This window comes from Phyllobates terribilis, unplaced genomic scaffold (genome assembly GCF_046119375.1).
Source record: "Phyllobates terribilis strain yellow unplaced genomic scaffold, ASM4611937v1 Scaffold_9302__1_contigs__length_17362, whole genome shotgun sequence".
In the NCBI taxonomy this organism is placed as follows: domain Eukaryota; kingdom Metazoa; phylum Chordata; class Amphibia; order Anura; family Dendrobatidae; genus Phyllobates; species Phyllobates terribilis.
Window position 1 is genome coordinate 1 of NW_027372040.1, and position 17,363 is coordinate 17,363.

The 17,363-nt window shown below is 45.7% G+C and overlaps 12 non-coding genes and 1 pseudogene across 12 annotated transcripts; all 13 read right to left on the reverse strand.

The window, feature by feature from the left end:
* Positions 1-801: 801 nt before the first annotated feature.
* On the reverse strand, positions 802-991 carry LOC141252654 (U2 spliceosomal RNA). The gene has a single exon (XR_012314034.1). It is a non-coding gene; the product is annotated as a U2 spliceosomal RNA (small nuclear RNA).
* A 1,108-nt stretch (positions 992-2,099) lies between these two features.
* On the reverse strand, positions 2,100-2,290 carry LOC141252651 (U2 spliceosomal RNA). Its single transcript, XR_012314031.1, has one exon. It is a non-coding gene; the product is annotated as a U2 spliceosomal RNA (small nuclear RNA).
* Positions 2,291-3,402: 1,112 nt separating this feature from the next.
* LOC141252655 (U2 spliceosomal RNA) lies at positions 3,403-3,591 on the reverse strand. Its single transcript, XR_012314036.1, has one exon. It is a non-coding gene; the product is annotated as a U2 spliceosomal RNA (small nuclear RNA).
* Positions 3,592-4,710: 1,119 nt separating this feature from the next.
* LOC141252648 (U2 spliceosomal RNA) lies at positions 4,711-4,901 on the reverse strand. Its single transcript, XR_012314029.1, has one exon. It is a non-coding gene; the product is annotated as a U2 spliceosomal RNA (small nuclear RNA).
* A 1,118-nt stretch (positions 4,902-6,019) lies between these two features.
* LOC141252658 (U2 spliceosomal RNA) lies at positions 6,020-6,210 on the reverse strand. Its single transcript, XR_012314038.1, has one exon. It is a non-coding gene; the product is annotated as a U2 spliceosomal RNA (small nuclear RNA).
* Positions 6,211-7,328: 1,118 nt separating this feature from the next.
* Positions 7,329-7,519, reverse strand: LOC141252659 (U2 spliceosomal RNA). The gene has a single exon (XR_012314039.1). It is a non-coding gene; the product is annotated as a U2 spliceosomal RNA (small nuclear RNA).
* Positions 7,520-8,643: 1,124 nt separating this feature from the next.
* Positions 8,644-8,834, reverse strand: LOC141252653 (U2 spliceosomal RNA). The gene has a single exon (XR_012314033.1). It is a non-coding gene; the product is annotated as a U2 spliceosomal RNA (small nuclear RNA).
* Positions 8,835-9,951: 1,117 nt separating this feature from the next.
* Positions 9,952-10,142, reverse strand: LOC141252660 (U2 spliceosomal RNA). Its single transcript, XR_012314040.1, has one exon. It is a non-coding gene; the product is annotated as a U2 spliceosomal RNA (small nuclear RNA).
* Positions 10,143-11,268: 1,126 nt separating this feature from the next.
* LOC141252652 (U2 spliceosomal RNA) lies at positions 11,269-11,459 on the reverse strand. Its single transcript, XR_012314032.1, has one exon. It is a non-coding gene; the product is annotated as a U2 spliceosomal RNA (small nuclear RNA).
* Positions 11,460-12,579: 1,120 nt separating this feature from the next.
* Positions 12,580-12,770, reverse strand: LOC141252662 (U2 spliceosomal RNA). Its single transcript, XR_012314041.1, has one exon. It is a non-coding gene; the product is annotated as a U2 spliceosomal RNA (small nuclear RNA).
* Positions 12,771-13,890: 1,120 nt separating this feature from the next.
* On the reverse strand, positions 13,891-14,081 carry LOC141252649 (U2 spliceosomal RNA). The gene has a single exon (XR_012314030.1). It is a non-coding gene; the product is annotated as a U2 spliceosomal RNA (small nuclear RNA).
* A 1,117-nt stretch (positions 14,082-15,198) lies between these two features.
* LOC141252656 (U2 spliceosomal RNA) lies at positions 15,199-15,381 on the reverse strand. The gene has a single exon (XR_012314037.1). It is a non-coding gene; the product is annotated as a U2 spliceosomal RNA (small nuclear RNA).
* A 788-nt stretch (positions 15,382-16,169) lies between these two features.
* Positions 16,170-16,261, reverse strand: LOC141252657 (U2 spliceosomal RNA; annotated as a pseudogene).
* Positions 16,262-17,363: the final 1,102 nt, after the last annotated feature.

The window sequence follows — 17,363 nt, forward strand, 5'->3', positions numbered from 1 at the left end:
AATTACCTCTCCTGCTGCTGCTGCTGCTGGCTGTCCAGCAGCAGACTGAAGGTGGCTGCTGCTGTGCGCAGGTATATAAAGGCTCAGAGCCTATTATGACACGCGCAGCCAGCGTTCCATTGCCACATTCCGTCCTACTGCAGGCGGGATACCTGGATGCTGAATGTCACTGAGAAGCTCACAGAGACCGCCATAAGCAACAGTTTAAAAGAATGCCACAGACTAATCAACCAAACTTTTTGGGTTGGTTTCTCTTTTATAGTCTGCAGGCATTAAATGAAAGAAGTCAGTGTTCCAGCAGAGGGAGACAACGTTTCAGAAAAGGCATTGTAGCAAACCAAAAAAGAAATTTTAAGCGCAGCAGAGTAACCAGCTCACATACCTGTTAGCTCAGGTGAGTTTAAAAGGCTGCTGTTGATAACAAGGGCATTTGCTAAATAGATGGTGTGTGTGCAACAATATACTGAAAGGTCAATTATATTGTGCAGCTTATCTCACCACCTGTAGTTATTTAGGTGAAAGCTCCAAAATGCTTGCCTAATATATCTGTTTATCCAAAAGGAAGTATAGAGGGAGAGCTAGATAGATAGCATTGCATTACATTACATGGCAATGCAATGCACAGTTGCTGAAGTTGAACCAAAATGAGCTTGTCATCTGGCTTCTGCAACTTTTAACATGAAAAATCCAATGAGGAGAAGAAAAGCAAAGCCAAAGAGTCCATCCCAAATCCGACAAACAAGCCAAATGAACAAAAAGCATTGAATTCAATTCTTTCTGATTTTAGAAACTGCATTAAAGAAGGGGTGCACCGGTCCTGGAGATACTGCAATACCAGGTCAATGCGTGGAGTGGACAGAGCAAGCTCTTTTTCCATCTCCCTGTTCTAAAAATCCATTTAATATATGGTCCCCAGATAGGGACGTATCAGATATTAAACTGATAAGAACAGATACTACACTTGATCTTAGCCAAAAGGCCGAGAAGCGATAACCAGAATTGGTTTCCGACTACGGTGCCACCCAAGGATTCTGAAAAGTCCATTTGTGGAGATGGCCACCTGGACTCCCGTTATGAAGACATGCTGTCAACCTCTAGATCCCTCACATGCCTGCACTTTTCGGCTTGCTGCTGCTGCAATCCACGCGTTTTAGATCTGCATAACTCCACCTCTTTTAGCACAGTACCCTCAACCCCCGGCTGTTCCCACCCGCCTCAACACCGTTGGAAGGGAGGAAAACCAATTAAGGCGGGGGGGGGGTGGAACGAGCAGCTGTCTACCCTTAGCAGGAGGGTTGCTGATTAATTACCTCTCCTGCTGCTGCTGCTGGCTGTCCAGCAGCAGACTGAAGGTGGCTGCTGCTGTGCGCAGGTATATAAAGGCTCAGAGCCTATTATGACACGCGCAGCCAGCGTTCCATTGCCACATTCCGTCTACTGCAGGCGGGATACCTGGATGGCTGAATGTCACTGAGAAGCTCACAGAGACCGCCATAAGCAACAGTTTAAAAGAATGCCACAGACTAATCAACCAAACTTTTTGGGTTGGTTTCTCTTTTATAGTCTGCAGGCATTAAATGAAAGAAGTCAGTGTTCCAGCAGAGGGAGACAACGTTTCAGAAAAGGCATTGTAGCAAACCAAAAAAGAAATTTTAAGCGCAGCAGAGTAACCAGCTCACATACCTGTTAGCTCAGGTGAGTTTAAAAGGCTGCTGTTGATAACAAGGGCATTTGCTAAATAGATGGTGTGTGTGCAACAATATACTGAAAGGTCAATTATATTGTGCAGCTTATCTCACCACCTGTAGTTATTTAGGTGAAAGCTCCAAAATGCTTGCCTAATATGTCTGTTTATCAAAAGGAAGTATAGAGGGAGAGCTAGATAGATAGCATTGCATTACATTACATGGCAATGCAATGCACAGTTGCTGAAGTTGAACCAAAATGAGCTTGTCATCTGGCTTCTGCAACTTTTAACATGAAAAATCCAATGAGGAGAAGAAAAGCAAAGCCAAAGAGTCCATCCCAAATCCGACAAACAAGCCAAATGAACAAAAAGCATTGAATTCAATTCTTTCTGATTTTAGAACTGCATTAAAGAAGGGTGCACCGGTCCTGGAGATACTGCAATACCAGGTCAATGCGTGGAGTGGACAGAGCAAGCTCTTTTTCCATCTCCCTGTTCTAAAAATCCATTTAATATATGGTCCCCAGATAGGGGACGTATCAGATATTAAACTGATAAGAACAGATACTACACTTGATCTTAGCCAAAAGGCCGAGAAGCGATAACCAGAATGGTTTCCGACTACGGTGCCACCCAAGGATTCTGAAAAGTCCATTTGTGGAGATGGCCACCTGGACTCCCGTTAAGAAGACATGCTGTCAACCTCTAGATCCCTCACATGCCTGCACTTTTCGGCTTGCTGCTGCTGCAATCCACGCGTTTTAGATCTGCATAACTCCACCTCTTTTAGCACAGTACCCTCAACCCCCGGCTGTTCCCACCCGCCTCAACACCGTTGGAAGGGAGGAGAACCAATTAAGGCGGGGGGGGGGGGGGTGGAACGAGCAGCTGTCTACCCTTAGAAGGAGGGTTGCTGATTAATTACCTCTCCTGCTGCTGCTGCTGGCTGTCCAGCAGCAGACTGAAGGTGGCTGCTGCTGTGCGCAGGTATATAAAGGCTCAGAGCCTATTATGACACGCGCAGCCAGCGTTCCATTGCCACATTCCGTCTACTGCAGGCGGGATACCTGGATGGCTGAATGTCACTGAGAAGCTCACAGAGTCCGCCATAAGCAACAGTTTAAAAGAATGCCACAGACTAATCAACCAAACTTTTTGGGTTGGTTTCTCTTTTACAGTCTGCAGGCATTAAAAGAAAGAAGTCAGTGTTCCAGTAGAGGGAGACAACGTTTCAGAAAAGGCATTGTAGCAAACCAAAAAAGAAATTTTAAGCGCAGTAGAGTAACCAGCTCACATACCTGTTAGCTCAGGTGAGTTAAAAGGCTGCTGTTGATAACAAGGGCATTTGCTAAATAGATGGTGTGTGTGCAACAATATACTGAAAGGTCAATTATATTGTGCAGCTTATCTCACCACCTGTAGTTATTTAGGTGAAAGCTCCAAAATGCTTGCCTAATATGTCTGTTTATCCAAAAGGAAGTATAGAGGGAGAGCTAGATAGATACATTGCATTACATTACATGGCAATGCAATGCACAGTTGCTGAAGTTGAACCAAAATGAGCTTGTCATCTGGCTTCTGCAACTTTTAACATGAAAAATCCAATGAGGAGAAGAAAAGCAAAGCCAAAGAGTCCATCCCAAAATCCGACAAACAAGCCAAATGAACAAAAAGCATTGAATTCAATTCTTTCTGATTTTAGAAACTGCATTAAAGAAGGGTGCACGCTCCTGGAGATACTGCAATACCAGGTCAATGCGTGGAGTGGACAGAGCAAGCTCTTTTTCCATCTCCCTGTTCTAAAATCCATTTAATATATGGTCCCCAGATAGGGGACGTATCAGATATTAAACTGATAAGAACAGATACTACACTTGATCTTAGCCAAAAGGCCGAGAAGCGATAACCAGAATTGGTTTCCGACTACGGTGCCACCCAAGGATTCTGAAAAGTCCATTTGTGGAGATGGCCACCTGGACTCCCCGTTAAGAAGACATGCTGTCAACCTCTAGATCCCTCACATGCCTGCACTTTTCGGCTTGCTGCTGCTGCAATCCACGCGTTTTAGATCTGCATAACTCCACCTCTTTTAGCACAGTACCCTCAACCCCCGGCTGTTCCCACCCGCCTCAACACCGTTGGAAGGGAGGAGAACCAATTAAGGCGGGGGGGGGTGGAACGAGCAGCTGTCTACCCTTAGCAGGAGGGTTGCTGATTAATTACCTCTCCTGCTGCTGCTGCTGCTGCTGGCTGTCCAGTAGCAGGCTGAAGGTGGCTGCTGCTGTGCGCAGGTATATAAAGACTCAGAGCCTATTATGACACGCGCAGCCAGCGTTCCATTGCCACATTCCGTCTACTGCAGGTGGGATACCTGGATGGCTGAATGTCACTGAGAAGCTCACAGAGACCGCCATAAGCAACAGTTTAAAAGAATGCCACAGACTAATCAACCAAACTTTTTGGGTTGGTTTCTCTTTTATAGTCTGCAGGCATTAAATGAAAGAAGTCAGTGTTCCAGCAGAGGGAGACAACGTTTCAGAAAAGGCATTGTAGCAAACCAAAAAAGAAATTTTAAGCGCAGCAGAGTAACCAGCTCACATACCTGTTAGCTCAGGTGAGTTTAAAAGGCTGCTGTTGTTAACAAGGGCATTTGCTAAATAGATGGTGGGGTGTGCAACAATAGACTGAAAGGTCAATTATAATTGTGCAGCTTATCTCACCACCTGTAGTTATTTAGGTGAAAGCTCCAAATGCTTGCCTAATATGTCTGTTTATCCAAAAGGAAGTATAGAGGGAGAGCTAGATAGATAGCATTGCATTACATTACATGGCAATGCAATGCACAGTTGCTGAAGTTGAACCAAAATGAGCTTGTCATCTGGCTTCTGCAACTTTTAACATGAAAAATCCAATGAGGAGAAGAAAAGCAAAGCCAAAGAGTCCATCCCAAAATCCGACAAACAAGCCAAATGAACAAAAAGCATTGAATTCAATTCTTTCTGATTTTAGAAACTGCATTAAAGAAGGGGTGCACCGGTCCTGGAGATACTGCAATACCAGGTCAATGCGTGGAGTGGACAGAGCAAGCTCTTTTTCCATCTCCCTGTTCTAAAAATCCATTTAATATATGGTCCCCAGATAGGGGACGTATCAGATATTAAACTGATAAGAACAGATACTACACTTGATCTTAGCCAAAAGGCCGAGAAGCGATAACCAGAATTGGTTTCCGACTACGGTGCCACCCAAGGATTCTGAAAAGTCCATTTGTGGAGATGGCCACCTGGACTCCCGTTAAGAAGACATGCTGTCAACCTCTAGATCCCGCACATGCCTGCACTTTTCGGCTTGCTGCTGCTGCAATCCACGCGTTTTAGATCTGCATAACTCCACCTCTTTTAGCACAGTACCCTCAACCCCCGGCTGTTCCCACCCGCCTCAACACCGTTGGAAGGGAGGAGAACCAATTAAGGCGGGGGGGGGGGTGGAACGAGCAGCTGTCTACCCTTAGCAGGAGGTTGCTGATTAATTACCTCTCCTGCTGCTGCTGCTGCTGCTGGCTGTCCAGCAGCAGACTGAAGGTGGCTGCTGCTGTGCGCAGGTATATAAAGGCTCAGAGCCTATTATGACACGCGCAGCCAGCGTTCCATTGCCACATTCCGTCTACTGCAGGCGGGATACCTGGATGGCTGAATGTCACTGAGAAGCTCACAGAGACCGCCATAAGCAACAGTTTAAAAGAATGCCACAGACTAATCAACCAAACTTTTTGGGTTGGTTTCTCTTTTATAGTCTGCAGGCATTAAATGAAAGAAGTCAGTGTTCCAGCAGAGGGAGACAACGTTTCAGAAAAGGCATTGTAGCAAACCAAAAAAGAAATTTTAAGCGCAGCAGAGTAACCAGCTCACATACCTGTTAGCTCAGGTGAGTTTAAAAGGCTGCTGTTGATAACAAGGGCATTTGCTAAATAGATGGTGTGTGTGCAACAATATACTGAAAGGTCAATTATATTGTGCAGCTTATCTCACCACCTGTAGTTATTTAGGTGAAAGCTCCAAAATGCTTGCCTAATATGTCTGTTTATCCAAAAGGAAGTATAGAGGGAGAGCTAGATAGATAGCATTGCATTACATTACATGGCAATGCAATGCACAGTTGCTGAAGTTGAACCAAAATGAGCTTGTCATCTGGCTTCTGCAACTTTTAACATGAAAAATCCAATGAGGAGAAGAAAAGCAAAGCCAAAGAGTCCATCCCAAAATCCGACAAACAAGCCAAATGAACAAAAAGCATTGAATTCAATTCTTTCTGATTTTAGAAACTGCATTAAAGAAGGGGTGCACCGGTCCTGGAGATACTGCAATACCAGGTCAATGCGTGGAGTGGACAGAGCAAGCTCTTTTTCCATCTCCCTGTTCTAAAAATCCATTTAATATATGGTCCCCAGATAGGGGACGTATCAGATATTAAACTGATAAGAACAGATACTACACTTGATCTTAGCCAAAAGGCCGAGAAGCGATAACCAGAATTGGTTTCCGACTACGGTGCCACCCAAGGATTCTGAAAAGTCCATTTGTGGAGATGGCCACCTGGACTCCCGTTAAGAAGACATGCTGTCAACCTCTAGATCCCTCACATGCCTGCACTTTTCGGCTTGCTGCTGCTGCAATCCACGCGTTTTAGATCTGCATAACTCCACCTCTTTTAGCACAGTACCCTCAACCCCCGGCTGTTCCCACCCGCCTCAACACCGTTGGAAGGGAGGAGAACCAATTAAGGCGGGGGGGGGGTGGAACGAGCAGCTGTCTACCCTTAGCAGGAGGGTTGCTGATTAATTACCTCTCCTGCTGCTGCTGCTGCTGCTGGCTGTCCAGCAGCAGACTGAAGGTGGCTGCTGCTGTGCGCAGGTATATAAAGGCTCAGAGCCTATTATGACACGCGCAGCCAGCGTTCCATTGCCACATTCCGTCTACTGCAGGCGGGATACCTGGATGGCTGAATGTCACTGAGAAGCTCACAGAGACCGCCATAAGCAACAGTTTAAAAGAATGCCACAGACTAATCAACCAAACTTTTTGGGTTGGTTTCTCTTTTATAGTCTGCAGGCATTAAATGAAAGAAGTCAGTGTTCCAGCAGAGGGAGACAACGTTTCAGAAAAGGCATTGTAGCAAACCAAAAAAGAAATTTTAAGCGCAGCAGAGTAACCAGCTCACATACCTGTTAGCTCAGGTGAGTTTAAAAGGCTGCTGTTGATAACAAGGGCATTTGCTAAATAGATGGTGTGTGTGCAACAATATACTGAAAGGTCAATTATATTGTGCAGCTTATCTCACCACCTGTAGTTATTTAGGTGAAAGCTCCAAAATGCTTGCCTAATATGTCTGTTTATCCAAAAGGAAGTATAGAGGGAGAGCTAGATAGATAGCATTGCATTACATTACATGGCAATGCAATGCACAGTTGCTGAAGTTGAACCAAAATGAGCTTGTCATCTGGCTTCTGCAACTTTTAACATGAAAAATCCAATGAGGAGAAGAAAAGCAAAGCCAAAGAGTCCATCCCAAAATCCGACAAACAAGCCAAATGAACAAAAAGCATTGAATTCAATTCTTTCTGATTTTAGAAACTGCATTAAAGAAGGGGTGCACCGGTCCTGGAGATACTGCAATACCAGGTCAATGCGTGGAGTGGACAGAGCAAGCTCTTTTTCCATCTCCCTGTTCTAAAAATCCATTTAATATATGGTCCCCAGATAGGGGACGTATCAGATATTAAACTGATAAGAACAGATACTACACTTGATCTTAGCCAAAAGGCCGAGAAGCGATAACCAGAATTGGTTTCCGACTACGGTGCCACCCAAGGATTCTGAAAAGTCCATTTGTGGAGATGGCCACCTGGACTCCCGTTAAGAAGACATGCTGTCAACCTCTAGATCCCTCACATGCCTGCACTTTTCGGCTTGCTGCTGCTGCAATCCACGCGTTTTAGATCTGCATAACTCCACCTCTTTTAGCACAGTACCCTCAACCCCCGGCTGTTCCCACCCGCCTCAACACCGTTGGAAGGGAGGAGAACCAATTAAGGCGGGGGGTGGGGGGGGGTGGAACGAGCAGCTGTCTACCCTTAGCAGGAGGGTTGCTGATTAATTACCTCTCCTGCTGCTGCTGCTGCTGCTGGCTGTCCAGCAGCAGACTGAAGGTGGCTGCTGCTGTGCGCAGGTATATAAAGGCTCAGAGCCTATTATGACACGCGCAGCCAGCGTTCCATTGCCACATTCCGTCTACTGCAGGCGGGATACCTGGATGGCTGAATGTCACTGAGAAGCTCACAGAGACCGCCATAAGCAACAGTTTAAAAGAATGCCACAGACTAATCAACCAAACTTTTTGGGTTGGTTTCTCTTTTATAGTCTGCAGGCATTAAATGAAAGAAGTCAGTGTTCCAGCAGAGGGAGACAACGTTTCAGAAAAGGCATTGTAGCAAACCAAAAAAGAAATTTTAAGCGCAGCAGAGTAACCAGCTCACATACCTGTTAGCTCAGGTGAGTTTAAAAGGCTGCTGTTGATAACAAGGGCATTTGCTAAATAGATGGTGTGTGTGCAACAATATACTGAAAGGTCAATTATATTGTGCAGCTTATCTCACCACCTGTAGTTATTTAGGTGAAAGCTCCAAAATGCTTGCCTAATATGTCTGTTTATCCAAAAGGAAGTATAGAGGGAGAGCTAGATAGATAGCATTGCATTACATTACATGGCAATGCAATGCACAGTTGCTGAAGTTGAACCAAAATGAGCTTGTCATCTGGCTTCTGCAACTTTTAACATGAAAAATCCAATGAGGAGAAGAAAAGCAAAGCCAAAGAGTCCATCCCAAAATCCGACAAACAAGCCAAATGAACAAAAAGCATTGAATTCAATTCTTTCTGATTTTAGAAACTGCATTAAAGAAGGGGTGCACCGGTCCTGGAGATACTGCAATACCAGGTCAATGCGTGGAGTGGACAGAGCAAGCTCTTTTTCCATCTCCCTGTTCTAAAAATCCATTTAATATATGGTCCACAGATAGGGGACGTATCAGATATTAAACTGATAAGAACAGATACTACACTTGATCTTAGCCAAAAGGCCGAGAAGCGATAACCAGAATTGGTTTCCGACTACGGTGCCACCCAAGGATTCTGAAAAGTCCATTTGTGGAGATGGCCACCTGGACTCCCGTTAAGAAGACATGCTGTCAACCTCTAGATCCCTCACATGCCTGCACTTTTCGGCTTGCTGCTGCTGCAATCCACGCGTTTTAGATCTGCATAACTCCACCTCTTTTAGCACAGTACCCTCAACCCCCGGCTGTTCCCACCCGCCTCAACACCGTTGGAAGGGAGGAGAACCAATTAAGGCGGGGGGGGGGGGTGGAACGAGCAGCTGTCTACCCTTAGCAGGAGGGTTGCTGATTAATTACCTCTCCTGCTGCTGCTGCTGCTGGCTGTCCAGCAGCAGACTGAAGGTGGCTGCTGCTGTGCGCAGGTATATAAAGGCTCAGAGCCTATTATGACACGCGCAGCCAGCGTTCCATTGCCACATTCCGTCTACTGCAGGCGGGATACCTGGATGGCTGAATGTCACTGAGAAGCTCACAGAGACCGCCATAAGCAACAGTTTAAAAGAATGCCACAGACTAATCAACCAAACTTTTTGGGTTGGTTTCTCTTTTATAGTCTGCAGGCATTAAATGAAAGAAGTCAGTGTTCCAGCAGAGGGAGACAACGTTTCAGAAAAGGCATTGTAGCAAACCAAAAAAGAAATTTTAAGCGCAGCAGAGTAACCAGCTCACATACCTGTTAGCTCAGGTGAGTTTAAAAGGCTGCTGTTGATTACAAGGGCATTTGCTAAATAGATGGTGTGTGTGCAACAATATACTGAAAGGTCAATTATATTGTGCAGCTTATCTCACCACCTGTAGTTATTTAGGTGAAAGCTCCAAAATGCTTGCCTAATATGTCTGTTTATCCAAAAGGAAGTATAGAGGGAGAGCTAGATAGATAGCATTGCATTACATTACATGGCAATGCAATGCACAGTTGCTGAAGTTGAACCAAAATGAGCTTGTCATCTGGCTTCTGCAACTTTTAACATGAAAAATCCAATGAGGAGAAGAAAAGCAAAGCCAAAGAGTCCATCCCAAAATCCGACAAACAAGCCAAATGAACAAAAAGCATTGAATTCAATTCTTTCTGATTTTAGAAACTGCATTAAAGAAGGGGTGCACCGGTCCTGGAGATACTGCAATACCAGGTCAATGCGTGGAGTGGACAGAGCAAGCTCTTTTTCCATCTCCCTGTTCTAAAAATCCATTTAATATATGGTCCCCAGATAGGGGACGTATCAGATATTAAACTGATAAGAACAGATACTACACTTGATCTTAGCCAAAAGGCCGAGAAGCGATAACCAGAATTGGTTTCCGACTACGGTGCCACCCAAGGATTCTGAAAAGTCCATTTGTGGAGATGGCCACCTGGACTCCCGTTAAGAAGACATGCTGTCAACCTCTAGATCCCTCACATGCCTGCACTTTTCGGCTTGCTGCTGCTGCAATCCACGCGTTTTAGATCTGCATAACTCCACCTCTTTTAGCACAGTACCCTCAACCCCCGGCTGTTCCCACCCGCCTCAACACCGTTGGAAGGGAGGAGAACCAATTAAGGCGGGGGGTGGGGGGGGGGGTGGAACGAGCAGCTGTCTACCCTTAGCAGGAGGGTTGCTGATTAATTACCTCTCCTGCTGCTGCTGCTGCTGCTGGCTGTCCAGCAGCAGACTGAAGGTGGCTGCTGCTGTGCGCAGGTATATAAAGGCTCAGAGCCTATTATGACACGCGCAGCCAGCGTTCCATTGCCACATTCCGTCTACTGCAGGCGGGATACCTGGATGGCTGAATGTCACTGAGAAGCTCACAGAGACCGCCATAAGCAACAGTTTAAAAGAATGCCACAGACTAATCAACCAAACTTTTTGGGTTGGTTTCTCTTTTATAGTCTGCAGGCATTAAATGAAAGAAGTCAGTGTTCCAGCAGAGGGAGACAACGTTTCAGAAAAGGCATTGTAGCAAACCAAAAAAGAAATTTTAAGCGCAGCAGAGTAACCAGCTCACATACCTGTTAGCTCAGGTGAGTTTAAAAGGCTGCTGTTGATAACAAGGGCATTTGCTAAATAGATGGTGTGTGTGCAACAATATACTGAAAGGTCAATTATATTGTGCAGCTTATCTCACCACCTGTAGTTATTTAGGTGAAAGCTCCAAAATGCTTGCCTAATATGTCTGTTTATCCAAAAGGAAGTATAGAGGGAGAGCTAGATAGATAGCATTGCATTACATTACATGGCAATGCAATGCACAGTTGCTGAAGTTGAACCAAAATGAGCTTGTCATCTGGCTTCTGCAACTTTTAACATGAAAAATCCAATGAGGAGAAGAAAAGCAAAGCCAAAGAGTCCATCCCAAAATCCGACAAACAAGCCAAATGAACAAAAAGCATTGAATTCAATTCTTTCTGATTTTAGAAACTGCATTAAAGAAGGGGTGCACCGGTCCTGGAGATACTGCAATACCAGGTCAATGCGTGGAGTGGACAGAGCAAGCTCTTTCTCCATCTCCCTGTTCTAAAAATCCATTTAATATATGGTCCCCAGATAGGGGACGTATCAGATATTAAACTGATAAGAACAGATACTACACTTGATCTTAGCCAAAAGGCCGAGAAGCGATAACCAGAATTGGTTTCCGACTACGGTGCCACCCAAGGATTCTGAAAAGTCCATTTGTGGAGATGGCCACCTGGACTCCCGTTAAGAAGACATGCTGTCAACCTCTAGATCCCTCACATGCCTGCACTTTTCGGCTTGCTGCTGCTGCAATCCACGCGTTTTAGATCTGCATAACTCCACCTCTTTTAGCACAGTACCCTCAACCCCCGGCTGTTCCCACCCGCCTCAACACCGTTGGAAGGGAGGAGAACCAATTAAGGCGGGGGGGGGGGGTGGAACGAGCAGCTGTCTACCCTTAGCAGGAGGGTTGCTGATTAATTACCTCTCCTGCTGCTGCTGCTGCTGCTGGCTGTCCAGCAGCAGACTGAAGGTGGCTGCTGCTGTGCGCAGGTATATAAAGGCTCAGAGCCTATTATGACACGCGCAGCCAGCGTTCCATTGCCACATTCCGTCTACTGCAGGCGGGATACCTGGATGGCTGAATGTCACTGAGAAGCTCACAGAGACCGCCATAAGCAACAGTTTAAAAGAATGCCACAGACTAATCAACCAAACTTTTCGGGTTGGTTCCTCTTTTATAGTCTGCAGGCATTAAATGAAAGAAGTCAGTGTTCCAGCAGAGGGAGACAACGTTTCAGAAAAGGCATTGTAGCAAACCAAAAAAGAAATTTTAAGCGCAGCAGAGTAACCAGCTCACATACCTGTTAGCTCAGGTGAGTTTAAAAGGCTGCTGTTGATAACAAGGGCATTTGCTAAATAGATGGTGTGTGTGCAACAATATACTGAAAGGTCAATTATATTGTGCAGCTTATCTCACCACCTGTAGTTATTTAGGTGAAAGCTCCAAAATGCTTGCCTAATATGTCTGTTTATCCAAAAGGAAGTATAGAGGGAGAGCTAGATAGATAGCATTGCATTACATTACATGGCAATGCAATGCACAGTTGCTGAAGTTGAACCAAAATGAGCTTGTCATCTGGCTTCTGCAACTTTTAACATGAAAAATCCAATGAGGAGAAGAAAAGCAAAGCCAAAGAGTCCATCCCAAAATCCGACAAACAAGCCAAATGAACAAAAAGCATTGAATTCAATTCTTTCTGATTTTAGAAACTGCATTAAAGAAGGGGTGCACCGGTCCTGGAGATACTGCAATACCAGGTCAATGCGTGGAGTGGACAGAGCAAGCTCTTTTTCCATCTCCCTGTTCTAAAAATCCATTTAATATATGGTCCCCAGATAGGGGACGTATCAGATATTAAACTGATAAGAACAGATACTACACTTGATCTTAGCCAAAAGGCCGAGAAGCGATAACCAGAATTGGTTTCCGACTACGGTGCCACCCAAGGATTCTGAAAAGTCCATTTGTGGAGATGGCCACCTGGACTCCCGTTAAGAAGACATGCTGTCAACCTCTAGATCCCTCACATGCCTGCACTTTTCGGCTTGCTGCTGCTGCAATCCACGCGTTTTAGATCTGCATAACTCCACCTCTTTTAGCACAGTACCCTCAACCCCCGGCTGTTCCCACCCGCCTCAACACCGTTGGAAGGGAGGAGAACCAATTAAGGCGGGGGGGGGGGGGGGTGGAACGAGCAGCTGTCTACCCTTAGCAGGAGGGTTGCTGATTAATTACCTCTCCTGCTGCTGCTGCTGCTGGCTGTCCAGCAGCAGACTGAAGGTGGCTGCTGCTGTGCGCAGGTATATAAAGGCTCAGAGCCTATTATGACACACGCAGCCAGCGTTCCATTGCCACATTCCGTCTACTGCAGGCGGGATACCTGGATGGCTGAATGTCACTGAGAAGCTCACAGAGACCGCCATAAGCAACAGTTTAAAAGAATGCCACAGACTAATCAACCAAACTTTTTGGGTTGGTTTCTCTTTTATAGTCTGCAGGCATTAAATGAAAGAAGTCAGTGTTCCAGCAGAGGGAGACAACGTTTCAGAAAAGGCATTGTAGCAAACCAAAAAAGAAATTTTAAGCGCAGCAGAGTAACCAGCTCACATACCTGTTAGCTCAGGTGAGTTTAAAAGGCTGCTGTTGATAACAAGGGCATTTGCTAAATAGATGGTGTGTGTGCAACAATATACTGAAAGGTCAATTATATTGTGCAGCTTATCTCACCACCTGTAGTTATTTAGGTGAAAGCTCCAAAATGCTTGCCTAATATGTCTGTTTATCCAAAAGGAAGTATAGAGGGAGAGCTAGATAGATAGCATTGCATTACATTACATGGCAATGCAATGCACAGTTGCTGAAGTTGAACCAAAATGAGCTTGTCATCTGGCTTCTGCAACTTTTAACATGAAAAATCCAATGAGGAGAAGAAAAGCAAAGCCAAAGAGTCCATCCCAAAATCCGACAAACAAGCCAAATGAACAAAAAGCATTGAATTCAATTCTTTCTGATTTTAGAAACTGCATTAAAGAAGGGGTGCACCGGTCCTGGAGATACTGCAATACCAGGTCAATGCGTGGAGTGGACAGAGCAAGCTCTTTTTCCATCTCCCTGTTCTAAAAATCCATTTAATATATGGTCCCCAGATAGGGGACGTATCAGATATTAAACTGATAAGAACAGATACTACACTTGATCTTAGCCAAAAGGCCGAGAAGCGATAACCAGAATTGGTTTCCGACTACGGTGCCACCCAAGGATTCTGAAAAGTCCATTTGTGGAGATGGCCACCTGGACTCCCGTTAAGAAGACATGCTGTCAACCTCTAGATCCCTCACATGCCTGCACTTTTCGGCTTGCTGCTGCTGCAATCCACGCGTTTTAGATCTGCATAACTCCACCTCTTTTAGCACAGTACCCTCAACCCCCGGCTGTTCCCACCCGCCTCAACACCGTTGGAAGGGAGGAGAACCAATTAAGGCGGGGGGGGGTGGAACGAGCAGCTGTCTACCCTTAGCAGGAGGGTTGCTGATTAATTACCTCTCCTGCTGCTGCTGCTGCTGCTGGCTGTCCAGCAGCAGACTGAAGGTGGCTGCTGCTGTGCGCAGGTATATAAAGGCTCAGAGCCTATTATGACACGCGCAGCCAGCGTTCCATTGCCACATTCCGTCTACTGCAGGCGGGATACCTGGATGGCTGAATGTCACTGAGAAGCTCACAGAGACCGCCATAAGCAACAGTTTAAAAGAATGCCACAGACTAATCAACCAAACTTTTTGGGTTGGTTTCTCTTTTATAGTCTGCAGGCATTAAATGAAAGAAGTCAGTGTTCCAGCAGAGGGAGACAACGTTTCAGAAAAGGCATTGTAGCAAACCAAAAAAGAAATTTTAAGCGCAGCAGAGTAACCAGCTCACATACCTGTTAGCTCAGGTGAGTTTAAAAGGCTGCTGTTGATAACAAGGGCATTTGCTAAATAGATGGTGTGTGTGCAACAATATACTGAAAGGTCAATTATATTGTGCAGCTTATCTCACCACCTGTAGTTATTTAGGTGAAAGCTCCAAAATGCTTGCCTAATATGTCTGTTTATCCAAAAGGAAGTATAGAGGGAGAGCTAGATAGATAGCATTGCATTACATTACATGGCAATGCAATGCACAGTTGCTGAAGTTGAACCAAAATGAGCTTGTCATCTGGCTTCTGCAACTTTTAACATGAAAAATCCAATGAGGAGAAGAAAAGCAAAGCCAAAGAGTCCATCCCAAAATCCGACAAACAAGCCAAATGAACAAAAAGCATTGAATTCAATTCTTTCTGATTTTAGAAACTGCATTAAAGAAGGGGTGCACCGGTCCTGGAGATACTGCAATACCAGGTCAATGCGTGGAGTGGACAGAGCAAGCTCTTTTTCCATCTCCCTGTTCTAAAAATCCATTTAATATATGGTCCCCAGATAGGGGACGTATCAGATATTAAACTGATAAGAACAGATTTTTTTTTTTATCGAAAGCCCGAATTCGTGTACAAAACCCGAGTGCGCTTAAAAAAGTGACAAGTGCCACAAAAAAAGTGCACTAGGATGCTGGTCTTCTTGAAACCCTCTCCAAAAGGAGAAGGGTCCCCCAAACCATTCCCCGTCCCTCCGAGCCAAAAGGCCACAGCGAGGAACAGGGACAAAAAGCCACCTCCAGCCGAAGCCAGAGGCGACCCAATCTTACCCCCAGCACCTGCCCGAGTTCTCACCCGAGCAAGGCACTGGGAGCCAAAGACTGTGCTCCCCTCCCGGAAGAGGGGAGCCAACAACGCTCTCCTCCCGAAAGAGGAGAGCCAGGGGGGTTCAGGGGGGAGCGGAACCTGATGGCCACACACTCCCCCCCTAGACCTGCCAAGAGAGGAACCCGTAAGGGAACCGCATCCCGACAAAATCCTAGTAGGACGTGACACACGTGAATAAGTGGACACACAGTGACAAAGAAATTAAAAAATAGTGAAGGTTTCACAGTATAATACTGCCCGGACCTTCGACCGGGAATTGAAAAATTCCCCATCCTAAGGCCAGAAGGCCCGGAATAAGGGTGTGTGCGAAGAAAGAAAATTTGAAGTGCTTGTGCAAATGTGCCATAAACTCAAGTGGGGTTCCCAATCCCAGTGAGTTAAGGCACCCCAGGGTCACCACTCCTGGGGCACTTCACACTTCGGGCTTTCGATCTTCCCCGGCCCAATGGCGTCGATCCTGGGGGGCCATGCTTTCCACCAGATGACTATATTAGCCACCTGGCGTACTAACAAGCGCCTAAACCCCAGTGTGCATAATGTATCAATCTACTAGGGCGGCCAACATCCAAAACCGCCTTTTCGAAAGATACTACACTTGATCTTAGCCAAAAGGCCGAGAAGCGATGACCAGAATTGGTTTCCGACTACGGTGCCACCCAAGGATTCTGAAAAGTCCATTTGTGGAGATGGCCACCTGGACTCCCGTTAAGAAGACATGCTGTCAACCTCTAGATCCCTCACATGCCTGCACTTTTCGGCTTGCTGCTGCTGCAATCCACGCGTTTTAGATCTGCATAACTCCACCTCTTTTAGCACAGTACCCTCAACCCCCGGCTGTTCCCACCCGCCTCAACACCGTTGGAAGGGAGGAGAACCAATTAAGGCGGGGGGGGGGTGGAACGAGCAGCTGTCTACCCTTAGCAGGAGGGTTGCTGATTAATTACCTCTCCTGCTGCTGCTGCTGCTGCTGGCTGTCCAGCAGCAGACTGAAGGTGGCTGCTGCTGTGCGCAGGTATATAAAGGCTCAGAGCCTATTATGACACGCGCAGCCAGCGTTCCATTGCCACATTCCGTCTACTGCAGGCGGGATACCTGGATGGCTGAATGTCACTGAGAAGCTCACAGAGACCGCCATAAGCAACAGTTTAAAAGAATGCCACAGACTAATCAACCAAACTTTTTGGGTTGGTTTCTCTTTTATAGTCTGCAGGCATTAAATGAAAGAAGTCAGTGTTCCAGCAGAGGGAGACAACGTTTCAGAAAAGGCATTGTAGCAAACCAAAAAAGAAATTTTAAGCGCAGCAGAGTAACCAGCTCACATACCTGTTAGCTCAGGTGAGTTTAAAAGGCTGCTGTTGATAACAAGGGCATTTGCTAAATAGATGGTGTGTGTGCAACAATATACTGAAAGGTCAATTATATTGTGCAGCTTATCTCACCACCTGTAGTTATTTAGGTGAAAGCTCCAAAATGCTTGCCTAATATGTCTGTTTATCCAAAAGGAAGTATAGAGGGAGAGCTAGATAGATAGCATTGCATTACATTACATGGCAATGCAATGCACAGTTGCTGAAGTTGAACCAAAATGAGCTGGTCATCTGGCTTCTGCAACTTTTAACATGAAAAATCCAATGAGGAGAAGAAAAGCAAAGCCAAAGAGTCCATCCCAAAATCCGACAAACAAGCCAAATGAACAAAAAGCATTGAATTCAATTCTTTCTGATTTT